At 32.4% G+C, this 14,678-nt stretch overlaps 1 pseudogene; it reads left to right on the forward strand.

The window, feature by feature from the left end:
• Positions 1–12,537: 12,537 nt before the first annotated feature.
• On the forward strand, positions 12,538–13,701 carry LOC149255484 (transcription factor ABORTED MICROSPORES-like; annotated as a pseudogene).
• The last annotated feature ends 977 nt before the right edge of the window (positions 13,702–14,678 follow it).

Consider the following 14,678-nt stretch of genomic DNA (forward strand, 5'->3'; position numbering starts at 1 on the left):
AAACACACCATACAAACATTCAACATTAGAATTAAGACCCTCAGGCCCACTAATCCAACCTTTCTGTCAACCAGCCCCTGGGTCCCATTGATATTTTGGACCACTTGACCTCTGGATGCTCTCATGCTATGGGCATGCTAGCATTCAGGGACCTCTGGATGCTCTCACAGGCCTTCAAGATCGCATCGAGGGACTATTTTTCATAGTGCCAGGTTAGCGTCCCTGGGATTTGAGCCACTTTTTTAAGCCCAGAGCCTAGGTCACTACCCATAATTGAATGACATTTTCAGAACAGTAAAATAATAGGGAAATGACAATACAATTGCAACTACTTCAATAAGACCTTGATTGGACCCCTACTAGCTATGACAAGCATTTCATCGAATATATCATGAATATGTAATCTACAAGTGTAAATAACGGATCTAAGCATAGGGGTCTCGTACTCAGCTGACAATCGCTATGAAACATTGATGCCTCAACACATCAACTACCATTTCATCCATTAGGTCATAGATACATTGTTCATGCATTTACAAGTAAAAACATGATGAAATCCATACATAACTATTGTCATAAAGCATATATATAACCATCACAATAAGAACACAAATACTAAATAAATCACAACCATATAAACCACATATAACTAGTATAATATTCATAGAATTACAAGGAGAAATAACCTCATATTAATGATGAAAAATCCAAACCTAGGATAGAACTTCCACGTTTCGCCTGACCGTAGAATGGCTTAGCCAAATCTCTCTTCAGTCATTCACCCCCATGCCATATTCCAAGCATGAATGTGGGATCTCATAGAATAAATCAATCAAAAACCATATAAGGCTTCCAAAGGCCATCAACCTCAAGCCATCAAACAATGATTCCACCTCATGATTGGACATCACAAAACCATCATCGGATTGGTCTTTATCCAAGCCTTCTAGGGATTCCAAAGTGTTTGTACAACCAAGGCTTCCACGACTAGTAATTCAACCCACAACTTTTACCGGGCTTCTAGAGTGTTTTTCCAACCAGGACTTCCAAGACTAGTAACTCAACCCACCAAGGGCTTTCAGAGCATTTGTCCAACCAAGGCTTCCAGGACTAGTAACTCAACCCAACTTGTTAGAGGGCTTCCAGAGCGTTTGTCCAACTAGGGCTTCTAGGACTAATAACTCAACCCAAGCTAAGGAAACATGAGAACCAACCAAAACAAAACAAGGAAAACAAATCCACAATCACCATGGCTATCTAGGAAATTACAAGGCTAGGTAATCCACTGTCAATCCTGACCATCCCATGCCAATGCCAGATCACAACCAACAAACCACATGCATATGCTATGCATGTCAAAACTAGTGAGGAAAACATACATGCAACTCAGTGCCTGCAAGAAAAATTCGTCGTAGTTGTTGAATTCGATGTCCTCTTGCGCTTTCCTGCTCTTCCTTTTCCTTCTTGCTCTAAAAATCCAAGTATGCCACACCCTCCAAGAGTGCTCCAAGAAAGCTCTAAGTATCCAAGAGTATGGGAGAGAGAAAATAATGAGAGAGCTCTAAAACTGAACTGACAAAAGGTTACTAACTGATTCTCATAAGCCTTTTATGAATGAGGTCTTTGTTTTCTTCATTTTCCATTATTTTCCTTCTCATATGCAACCTGAGACCTTTCACCCCCCTTTCTCCTAATTTCCATTATTTTCATAAACAAATGTGCCAAAAATACCATTTGCGTTTCCAAAGCCTTAACCATTGTATTTGCCAAATTCTTTAGCCATTGTATTTGTCAAATTTTTTAACCATTAATAACCAAATGAGAACCCACACTAGGATGTTTTTCTCAACATTCAGCTTGGAATAAGTGCCCCATCAACTGTGGTTATTATTTTTTCCTTTATTAACCTTTAGTACATGGAATTTTCACCATGGTTGTTATAGTGCATATAATTTAAGGAGAAAAAGGTAACCCATATGACCTTTCCAAAAATACTTTGTAACAATGACTTTTCAACTTTGTAATACTTCATGGGAATTGGGCACCCAAAATAGCCAAATATGGGCAAGCAAATGGATTTTTGTCATTCATAAGTTTTTTACCAAACTTTCGTAGTTTTTGCACTAACAAAGTGTGAATTTTGCACCCACCTTGGACACTTTTAATTCCTTAACAGTGCAATAATTTTGGAGCGCATTTTTATTTTTTCTAATTGTCCACCTTCTTCACTTGGCCCTCTTCGTACTGGATCTGCGAGTACCATAGATCTTATGATCCATCCTTGCTCCAATACGAATTTGTTGGAAAGGAAGACCACATATCTTATGATCCATCCTTGGCTTCGATACCAATTTTTTAGAAAGGAAGAAAGGGGGAAAACATAAATTTGACACACACAATAACAAGAGTTGTGGCTCTTCTATTGATCAACCAAACTTGATAATTATAGCAAACCTGATGAGGGGTATTTAAACTTTTTCGTTTAGTAACTCCCCCAAAATAACTTCACATGCACACAAACTCTAAATTCAAATTTTTCCAAAATATGACTTAAGTCAAACTCATTTGACTTGATTGAGTTAAATGACTCTTTGAATTTAGCTAACTCTTGCATGCTACAGTAATTAAAATTTCCAATAGTTTACTAACTACATGTGCAACATTATTATGACGTTTTATCATGTTCATCTAATTTTCCTATCAGAGATTAGGATGTGTGCTTCTGTGGATCCATTTATGATTGTTAGATGTGAGGCCAAATCAAGTAAAGTTGTTAGTGTTCAAGGTATTTTCAACCTATAGTATTTCTCATGGTATTGGGCCCATGGTATTGAAATATATATAGAAGTGTGAGTAAAAAAGAATATTGGGTGAAATAATAAAACCAAATATCATAAGATTTTCATTGTGATAATAAAAATCTACTAAACCCTTTGTTGTGATTTGTCCCCAAATAATATATAATTAAATTTCTAGATTAAATCTTGTTTCCATTGTAGTGATTTTTTTTTTCAATTAATTTCTTCTCTGAAAGACATTTTTTCCCGCTTTGCCAAAAAAGCTAAATACCATTTTAAAACACACAAGAAAACATAAAAGAAAAATGAAAAAGTTTTCGAGAAAGATAAAAATAAAAAAGGTACCCCAGGGTTTTCTTGAGATTTGTTCCCAATTTGCCAAAAACGTCACGAAAACATAAGGGAAAAAAATGATAAGGGTAAATTGTGGGCTCCAAGATTGTAACTTTTTCTTATGGAGATTCCTTCTGCCGAGTTTTAAAATTGAAGTGGTCATTGTTATTTCAGAGTTTTCTATCTTTTAAAGAATAGTATAAAATTATCTATAATAAAAATAAAAATAAAAAAATTACAAAACCAGTGTAATATATAGTGTTATTGCTTAGTATTTATGTTTTATACCAAAAAAATTAATTTTTGATTATTTATAAATAAAATCTTAAATACAATTTTTTTTATTTAAAATAATTGTAATTTTGGTTAAAAAACTTAAATCTCATTTAAATTTATTTAATTAAATTTCCCAAATAATTACGTTGATTTTGTCACAATTATTTGAATACGCACATCATGCGTAAGAACCATGGATTTAAGTTGACACAAATACTGTTAATATCATAAAAAAGTACGCGCATCACGCGTAAGAACCATGGATTTAGGTTGACACAAATACTGTTAATATCATAGAAATGAGAGGAGTGCTAACAAAAGTGATTTCATTTGCTATCTTGTCTTTATAAGAGAGTGATGGTGTTTGAACTCAAAAGGCTAATCAACCTCGTCATTTTAAAATAATATAATTGTATTTGGTTATTTGTGTTTTTTTAATTATATGGGAAATATATATATGAATGAGAGCACATAGTTTATGAGTTACAAAAGTTAGTAATAACTTGTTTGCAACAAATTTTATAATACCATTGGAACATTTGAAAATAGTTATTATTTATATTTGAGATCACATAATTTGATTGCGGTAATAACTTTTCTGCAACAAAATCTATGATTTCAGTTGCTTTGCAACATTTGAAAATAATTATTATTCATATGTGAGATCACATAATTTGATTGTATATAGAAATTAAAAATATTATGACCTTAAAAGTTAAAAGTATATATGGAAATTTTGGAATGCTATAAGCGATATTGGAGATGTTTGCACCAATATCATTTACTCACCCACTTCTGGGTCCAATAATCATATAAATTTATATCAATGTGGATTGAACACTATTTTCGAAATAGTTGTTGTGTTTCTAATGGAGTGCAATTGGCATTGTGTTGACCATTCATATTTTTTTTTAATGTAAAACAGATTAAATTAGAAATTGATCCGAGAGGTGCAAAGAAATGCCGAAAGCTAAAAAAGCCAAGAATAGAAACTCAGGGAAAAAATTAAAGTGTTCTGTGTGTACACTGCATGCTACGTGTAGTCCCTAGAGATGGTAAATGCACCCTAACTATGAGAGCTTAAAAATCCATACTAAACTTTGAATTGACAATTCTCCTTATTATGATTTCAACCACTTCTAAACAGTTCATGTGTTATTTGTCTGAATTCAAGAAATGACAAATCGAATCCTAAAACTATTCAAATCAACGATAAATGTAAACTTATACACCAGTTGAACCATGTAAACAACAATAATTTCCTTTCTTACAGTGCCATGATTCAAAGGTCCAAGAGAATTTTCCAACGACTCTATGACTAAAACAGTAAGAGCATGATTCAAAGGTCCAAGAGAATTTTCGAACAACTCTATGACTAAAACAATAAGAGAATGAAGACAATAAAAAGTAGTGTTCTTATGGGATTCAATCAAATTATCATCAATGCACCAAACAAAAATTTAACCCAAACCCTTTTGAATTTCATGGATTGGACCAAGATAAACAACAAAGAAACGAGATTGAAAATCTTATCCTTATATAAAAGGTTTTCAATTTTTCACGTTACTATTAGCTTGCACACTTCAATTCGATTGATTCTAAAAGGCATAACTAATAAAACTTTAAAATTCTTTTATTGGTAGAGAAATGTAAACGCAATGCTATTTTAACCTAACCATGAGTGAGAGACTATATATATATATATCTAAAACCTAACCATGAGATTAAGATCAACAAGGATTATCCTTTCCATGACTAATAACAAAAGGATGATAAGTTTCACGTATTCATCTTTAAATTCAAAAGATTTGATAAAAAGTATTAAAAAAATATGTATTAATGTTATGTGTATTTCACCCTAAATTAAAAAAAAGGAATTAAAGGGTAAAAGACAATATTTTTTTTCAAAAATAGATTTCAAGGCATAATTTGATGAAGGTTTGAAAAAATATTTCTCAATACCAAATCTTACAACCATAGCATGGGATTAAATCTTGTGAGCGCTCATTTTCATTAGACTAGACTTGCACACTAGAAGCATACAAAAACAATTGTAGACCGTGAGCTCATCAAATTGGATTGCCATATTTTGAGGCATATGTGCCTTAATTTCACTTGAGGAAAAGAGCACAACAATATTAAAATAACTACATGAATGTTTTCAACTCACAAGATTAGGTGGAAAAAAGCACAACATGCATAGTAGAATCCCTACCATGGAATTTTCTAGAGCTAAGTTAATTACTAGTGGTTCACATTTTTGAATGAGTTTATGAGGGTTTATGCTTTTAAGTTGTGTTTTTAGGGTCTATGGATTAGGTTTTGAATTTGTATATGAGGATTTAGGTTTTTAAGCTGTGTTTTTAGGATCTCATAGGCTACAATGTAGCCCCTGAGAAATTATTAAATGCTACTACAACAGAGATCTATTTATATTATTTCCATGCTTAAAATATAAATGAAGAGCATGACAAGTAATGTGAATTACTACCTTCTATCTTGAAAAAACATCTACATAAGATCATATAACAAAAGCATGACATTAAATGATAAAACCCTAGAAATATAACAAATAAATGAGACCAAAGATAAATCTATAGTTAAAAAAACTCTTTTCTTCAAGTTCCTACACAAAAAAAAACAATGAATATGTGAAATTGAAACCTTACCTCAATTTTTCCATTTTTCTACCTAAATTATGCTATAAATGGAAAAAACTAAAACTTGAATAAAATAGTTTTAGAAAAAATAAAATCCTATAAAAAAGAAGATATATGAGAATCAAGACAAAATCTATACATTAAAATTTTCCCTTTTCCTCCAATTTCAAAACAACCACTACATGAAATTATAAATGAAATTCTTACCTCATAAATTTAGCAATTGTCTGTCAAAAATATATTAGAAATGTAAGAACTAAAGCTCAAACAAAACCATTTTGTTAGTCAAGCTAATTCTAGTCAAGTAATAAATGTGGCACGTTATGATGTGATAATGTGATAGCTTATGATACCTCATCCTTAACCTAGACTAAGAGGCCAAAATTAAAATATGAAATATTTTGTGGATCTCAAAAATGTTCACATTTTTTTCCAGAAAAAACATTATAAGAAAAATGGGAACATATGAAAATCAAAGACTTTGATTTGAAATTAGAGAGGTGTAAATCTCAAAAGACAACTATCTAGTTATTTAGACACCTACATATTAACTTAATCTATACATTTACATCTTAACTTTGAATTAACAAGGTGCAAGTCCTGGATTAACAATCATTAGTTCACTGACAAAGATTTGGCCATATCCCAAAAACTTCATTTTTTTAGAAATAATTCATCAAACAAATAGATAACATGTTAAAAATTAAAAGTTTTGATTTTAAATTGGTGAGGCACAAAGGTCAAAAGGTAACTCTATACTTATTACACACCTACATATTTACTATAGCATAGTCTAGTAATTCAAAGTTTGAATTAACGAGATTTGTTTACCAATAAAAACATATTTTACAAATTGCCAGTAGCCAAAAGATGAAAGATATAGTTAATTTTTCATTTTTTCCATAGATGAATTTCATACAATGAGACAACATGTTGAGAATAAAATATGTTGACTGATGAAAGATATAGTTAATTTTTATTTTTTTCCATACATGAATTTCATACAATGAGACAACATGTTGAGAATAAAATATGTTGACTGTAAATCGTAGAGGAAAAACTCAAAAGGTAACTAGTTATTTATGAAAGACCTGAATTATTAATGTGTCTTAGGAGTTCCTCACCTTGTTTATGAATTATCATAACTAGTCTAAGTTTTACCATTTAAATTATAATAGTTTTGGTAACTGAGGGAATAATAGTTTTGGTAGCCTAAGGATCTTTCTGACTCACCCAGGTAAAAGGATCCAACAAAGTTTAGGTTGGTTTCAGTGACCTGATGCACTCTCTAAATCTCCCAAGGAAAAGGATCCATCCAAGTTGTCCAAAATCGAAGTCCGGTTTTTGTGATTTGATAAATCACCCATGGAAAAGGATTCAACAAAGTTTTCCAAAATGGATGGTTGATTTTGGTGGCCTGAGGTGCTCTCTAAATCGCCCAGGGAGAAGGATCCAATAAAGTTTTCTGAAATGAAAAGCGCACAGTAAATCCCATTAGAATTGCCTATAAGATAATAATAATAGTTCGACTGTTGGGTCATATCATTCGTAAGGAGGATCAGACCAAGGTCATGGTGATCATGAATCTTCATGTGTTACCTACAGTCGAATTGTTGTGCTCTACTCTTGGGTCGCTGCAGGAAAGAGGCGGGTGTGACTGTGAGGGGAGGACTAATGCTTATGTTACACCTTCCTCATCACTCCAAGGAAATGTATATGGTGCCCACCCTCCAGAGAATGGGGCGTAGCCATTCAACAATTGTCCTTCCTGCACTTAGATACATGGCATTATCGTCATGCCCAGTCCTAATCATCAATCGATCAGCTAAGACAATATATAAACATAAAACATTAAATAATGTAAATTCAACATTCAATGGCATGGCCTTTAATGTTTCTGCTGCTGTTTCGTCCAAGAATGGTAAATTGACCAACAAAATAGGTGTTGAGTTTGAAAAGTGGAGAGAATTTGAAGGCTTGGATAGACTACCATGGTGTGAATCAAAGGCTTAATGTATGCTTAGGACCTACTGGTTTGGAAAAACCCTTCTGGCCTGTGTTATTTTCTATAGTTAATTTGTCTAATATAACTGTAGAGGATATGTATGTAGGTTTTCTTCGTCCACAGGGCCTTTATCGAGTGTTCAACATGTTATGGGATGGAGTTTCAGTACTAATTGATCTACAAAGGATTTAATTGTTGAGAATCTTCCTTCCATTCATTCCCATTTAGGGAAACGAATGTTGCACCGCGTTATAGCTCTCATGGTTTCTACTGCAATACTTCCAACAACGATAGCCTTCGTGGTCGTGGTCATATATGGAGGAGAAAGAGAGCACATTGAAGCTTGGTAGCGTGGATGTGGGTCTCATAGGTTTAGATATAAGGATATCATGCTGGCCAAGAAGGGATTCAAGGAGATGCTAGGGTTTGGCGGTTTTGGGCGAGTTTACCAGGCGTTTCTTCCCACAAGCATCAAAGTTGCAGTGAAGCGAATATTCCACGATTTGGGTAGGGTGTGAGGGAGTTTGTGACGAATATTTCGAGCATCAGCAGGATTGAAACTGGAAGCTTGTGCAACTTCATGGCTGGTATATGCGTAAAATAGAGCTTTTGTTGGTCTACAATTATATGCGCAATGGAAGCCTGGATAAATCGTTGCGGAGGATATCTCTATGCAGGACATTTGAATGGTGAACACCAGAGAACCAGAGCTGTCGGACGTTTTTTCAGAGCAGGTGAGTGAGAGCATCGAGAAGGTTGGCGAGGGAGAGCATGGAACAGGTTCAGAGCAGCATTCAAATACCATTGGATGGAGGAAGACAAAATTTAAGGTTGTTGATTCGTCGGAGTGAACAATGTTTGCACATAGAGAGCGCGCAGAGAGAACGCCTCTGGCGTAATTAAATATTTTCTTAAAATTTTAATCACCGTACACTTTCAAAGCAAATTGTTCCTCTCTCCTGCAAAGTTTGCCTCTGCTTACTGAATTTGACTGACTTGATATCGTCCCCCTCAGGCACAGGAAAATGATATCCGAAACGCAGTAATATGCCTACAGGGCTATGGATATAGCGTGGTAGAGTCAGCATTTTTATGCTCATTATTAATAAATTGTAATGAATTTGATTTGATATATACACTTTTATGACACGTGCATTTTTTCATTTTTAATTTTCTAAATAAATTTTTTTTATATAAATTTATTAAAAATCCATCATATTAATTATTTCATTAATAATTAAAAATAAATAGAAAATATAAATTAATTTTTAATTTCCATAAAATTTAATTTAATAAATTTTTTTAAACTTTAATAAACTTTATAGATTGATTGAGAAATTTGAGAGGTCAAAACCTTTTTACCATAAACTGATTATCTTTTGGCCGATATACAAATATCTTTCAACTCTAAAACATAAATATATTTGATTTTTCAATAAATATAAGAATTTGTTCCTGAAAAATTCAAATTTTCATTATTTTAATATATATTTTTTTAATTATTATTCATTTTCATATATACCATTACAATTAAAAATCTGAATATTAAAATTTAATTAGTTGAAGGGGTGAAATTCAAGTTCTCTCATTAACGGGCTTAAAAAATAGTAGTTTAATTTTATTGTTAATATTTATGATAATATCACTTTATGTTAATTTAGTAAAATAAAGAAATTTTAATAAATTTATTTGTAATTTATTTCAATTTAAATATATAAATGAAATTAAAAATTAATAATAGATAATGATATTGAAAGAGTGATAGTAACCATATCAACCAAATATTAATTTAAATTTAAACAATAAAATTTAATCAGCGATAATAACAAGCATCTTACGAAATGCTAAACTAGCATTTGCACCACATGTTGCAAAGGAAATGCCGTAAGGCAATGGCATAAGAAACATTAGTGATTTTGTTTCTTTATTGGTCTTTTTTGGGTCATATGTTATGCTTTAGGGAGATTCCAACCAAAATATGTTCAAAGTGAAGGTAATGCACAACACTTCACTCGAAAAGATTTATGAAAATGCTCTTCATTAAGATTCTGGAATCTTTATAAGTAAATGTTTTAAATCAAACATTTCATAACAAAGTAATCTCATATCACCTTAATTCACAATGCAATGGAATGATATTGGTCTAATTTTATGAGGAAAGCTTAATAGAAAGACTTTAGTAGTAAGAGGAACATTAATAAACTCCCTCATCATTTGTTATATAATGTTGTTAATTTAGCTACTTGTTGCTTCTTATCCTTATTTTAGTCATGTAATATGTCCAAACTATAAAATAATGGTATTATTTATTCTCTTTGGACCATTGTATCATGCTAGTGCCATCAATAAATTTCAATTTTCAAAATAAGGTTTCCTTGTTCCGATAAAAAAATGTTAGATGTAATACCTGTCTATTGAATTTCTCTAGCTTTTATTCCCAATAAATTCTATTAAAGATTCAAAAACATTTTTTTAATTTCTCTAGCACAAAAATAAATGTTTGAGCTTAAAAAATATCGTACTTGACACAAAGCTCTTCTTTTTGCAAAAATGATGAACTCACAATCGCAACAGAATCTAGTTCGAATAATTGAGGAAGAAGACAATTCTATACTTGTAATGGAAAACTTGTTAAAAGATCAAAAATAAAATAACCAGTTGCTAGATGTGGACAAACATACAAGTGGAAGAGAATTGCCTAAGTAAATAGATCATCAACGACACTATGCGAGTTATCAATTTAGGGCTTGAATAAATTATTTATGAAACTTGTGAAATTCGAGAGAATCAGGGTATTATTGTTGAGCTTGATGACAATGTATCGAGTTGTTGCAGAGACATTTAAACAATTGAAAGAACAAAAGAAATTGCATTCATCTTTGAACAAGTTAGACTTTGTTTGGATGATATAAAATAAATGTCTTAACTACCCATATTGTGTAGTAGCGCTAGAGCCTTGTGCCCTGAAGGATGTAGAGTTTACCTTGGGTGCCAATATTTAGAATGAGGGGAAATGCTTGGAGGTTTTCCCCAAAATATGTTGTTTTATTAAAAAAATGACAACTAAATTCATAGTCTTCATAGATAGGAAAAGTTGGAGCATTTGAGGTAATTGCACTTATATTAGATTTCCAAAACTATAGGTTTCAATTTTGTCTTTCATATTAGAGTAATCACACAATTAGTTCCCTTGATTCCCTGTGTCACTGCTCAACTTGAGTTTTAAGTTATTTTAACATCAGTAATCATTCATTTGTGTGGAGATTGGCTTTTGTTTTGACATATTCAATTGAGTTAAACTAAGATTAAATGTACCTAACCTAACCTAACCAAAAATTAAAAAAAAAAAAAAAGGCTTACTAAGTGCGGCTATTGAACTGGATGGTGACAAGAGAATGAGGTCATAATACTTTGAAAAGATTGGGCATCATAATCATTGCATCTTTGGATCACACCTTATTGTGAAACCATTCCATCATTGCAATCGTTTAACCCACAGATTTGAAAGAACATTGTTCCCTTTTATCAAAAGGGATCTGACAAATATCTCCATTTGTAAAATATTATGATTCTAAATATTTATGGAGGGGGAGTACCAATAGTCAAAACAAAATGTACATATCCGTTTTTGTATAATCAAAACAAAATATATAAATTTGTCATTTTTTATATAGATAATTGATTGTATATTTTATATATAACAATTAAATTGGGTGGAGTAGGTCTAAAATTGTTTTAGTCTGGCAGTTTCTTTTTCTCAGATGTAAAGAAATAGGTTGACTGTCCAAAATCTTCTCGGATGTAAGAAATAAATTCAAAATTCAAAATCCAAGCACATCCAGTAAAAATGAAAAATGAAAAACTACCATTTACAAATCTCTAACAAATAATTAAATATTAAAATTTGCAATTAACATAAATTCAATAGTTTTAATTATAAAAAAATTAAAACATCATAAAAATAATCTGAAAATCCAATAAAGACTATAAAGACTGAAACACAATTCAACCAACCTATTATCTAGAAATTTATGAAAAGCAACTTGAAAATTATTACTATCAGATTGAGGAGAAGTGTTTGTTTGCATCACCATCCCATAAAAACTAAATATGTGCAGCTTTCAATAAAGAATACAAGTGAAGGTTTGTACTCAATCTGAAAAATTAGGCAGACAACATAATTGATTTCAGGAGATTACCTCTAATGTATAATCAATAACATATAGAAATGTTTAAAAAATCTATAAATGTCTTTCATTTCCATGATGCAGTACGTGTTCAAATAAACACCATATTATATGAATAGAAAACATGGGTACCTGCTAGCCCTTCCATCTGGCCTTATTGTTTCTGTTATATGGCTATACTTGCATGTAACAGTGAGAGACATTTCAATCAGGACCTTATCAGAGTTTGGAATGCTGATAAACTTCTCTGCCATTTTCTTTGGGATCCCATTTGCAGAATGTTGTCTGTCACCCCCTCCCCCATGATGTCTGAGTACAGAGACTCCGAAGATCTCTACATGATTATTTCTGCTTACTCCACTTCAACAAACTGTAGACCAGTAGAAAAAGAGAAATCAATGGTGCAATCTATGAACAGCGGTGGGAAGATGAGTTGGGCTGGTGCAAAAAGTCCATCATTGCAAGAGGATGATCAAGGTCCATTCTCAACAAAGAAGAGTTGAAGAGTTGCCATGATGAAAAAATACATGTATGGACTGAAAGGGCTAGGAGGAGTAAAATGAATTGTATGCTCAATACCCTAAAGTCTCTATTACCTGAGGATCTCAAATCAAAGGTAGTACTTGATGATTATTTTCTGGAATAATAGCTCAAGACACTAATATAGGCCATGAGCTAAGCAAATGAGTTTAAAATAGATTTTCATGATTGTACATACGTGCTAGATTCAGATTGATGAATTGATAGATTCTTATCAAAGTTGATGTTCTAGATGTTCTAGACACTGAATTGCTGACGTATTTCTTTCTCAAGTGGACAAAGGAAGAATTTTTGATAAGGCCATTGATTATATCAAGACCCTCCAAACTGCCTTGAAAGATTTGGAAGCCCAACAATCAGAATGTCTGAAAATTCTCTTGGTATTCACATCCTTTCTTCAGTTCCAGTAACATCATCACATCCAGGTCTATAGATTCTTGGATCCAAACTTTTGGGTGGCCAGGCTTTCATCACAATATGGGCCCCTGAGAAGACTGGTTTTATGCCCAAATTATTTTCTATCATGGATGCCAATCAACTGGAGATTGTAAATTGCACCATAACACTGTTGGATCCAACATGGTGTATACCCTTTATGCTAAGGTAAGTAACAGTTCTGAACTTAACCATGGAAATACTTTACTGTCCTTTTACCAGCTATGATATTTGATACATTCTAGGAGCTATGTATACTGATAGTGTTATTTTCCATAAATTCCTAATCGGATTTTCTCTATTATATATAGAACTACATCCTGAAGTGTGCTTTCTTTGATTTTTTTTAGTCAAAAAACAATAACCAGCAAGTCAGAGCCAAGGACTTGAGCTGTACGATAGATGAACTTAATACCACCATAGCTGGTCCTGAAGAACATACCTTAGAAAAGGCTGGCAACAGATAATCTCTGTGGATATCCCAACCAGTGGACTTCTGCTCTAAGAGCGATGATTTGTTTTTTTCTTTCATTTGTGCAATTTCTCTGCAAAATATATCCATTCCCAGGCTGGGATGCATACCTCAAACTACTTCTGACATTTGTTGCAGTTTTATGACACTTTGTGGCTGGGATGCATACCGATAAACTATAACCATTCCAAGGATGTGATGCATACTTCAAACTTCTGACATTGGTTTTCCTGAAAATCCAATGCAGTTTTATAATACTTTGTGGTAAGTAAATAGCGGGTTCGGAACTTCAAGCCCCTGTAAGAGCATGGATGCCTATTAGTCTAATAAGCAGAGAGTTACTGCAAATCTACATGAGAATCATTAATTTTTGTATTGAGCAATTATCTGTGTACCTCAGTGTGCTTTTCCACTGAGGTGAGAAAATATCTGAAAATTTGAACATAAATACAACATACAATCGTAGCATTATATAAAAAAAAACTACTTCACAGACCCAGATTGTTGGTAAAGCAGTTTAATGGACACTACTTTGGATCATCTATTTTGTAATTGGATACCCATTCAGAAAATATGTTAAGGTAATAAACAACATGGCACAATTATAAAATCCTGACACTAGGATTTTAAACTTTTTAGATAAACTATGACAATGAATAGAATGGTTTGACAATAAGGTGTGATCCAAAGATTCAATGATTATGATGTCCAATATTTTCAAAGTATTGTGACCTCAATCCTTCTACTATGATGTGCTTCCAATTCTGATTGTTGGGCTGGGTCTTGATGTAATCTATGGCCTCATCAACAATTTTTCCTTTGTCCACCTAAGAAACAAATACTTCAACAATTCAGTGTCTAGAAAATTAGGTTTGATAATAACAGCAAAAAACACAACTCTGCAATCAAAATCTAACATGTCTGTACAGAGATAAAAATCTATTTTATACTCATTTTCTTAGCTCATGGCCT

Source organism: Pinus tabuliformis, chromosome 7, assembly GCF_031772625.1.
Source record: "Pinus tabuliformis cultivar Carrire ecotype Pingquan chromosome 7, CPIR1, whole genome shotgun sequence".
Classification (NCBI taxonomy): domain Eukaryota; kingdom Viridiplantae; phylum Streptophyta; class Pinopsida; order Pinales; family Pinaceae; genus Pinus; species Pinus tabuliformis.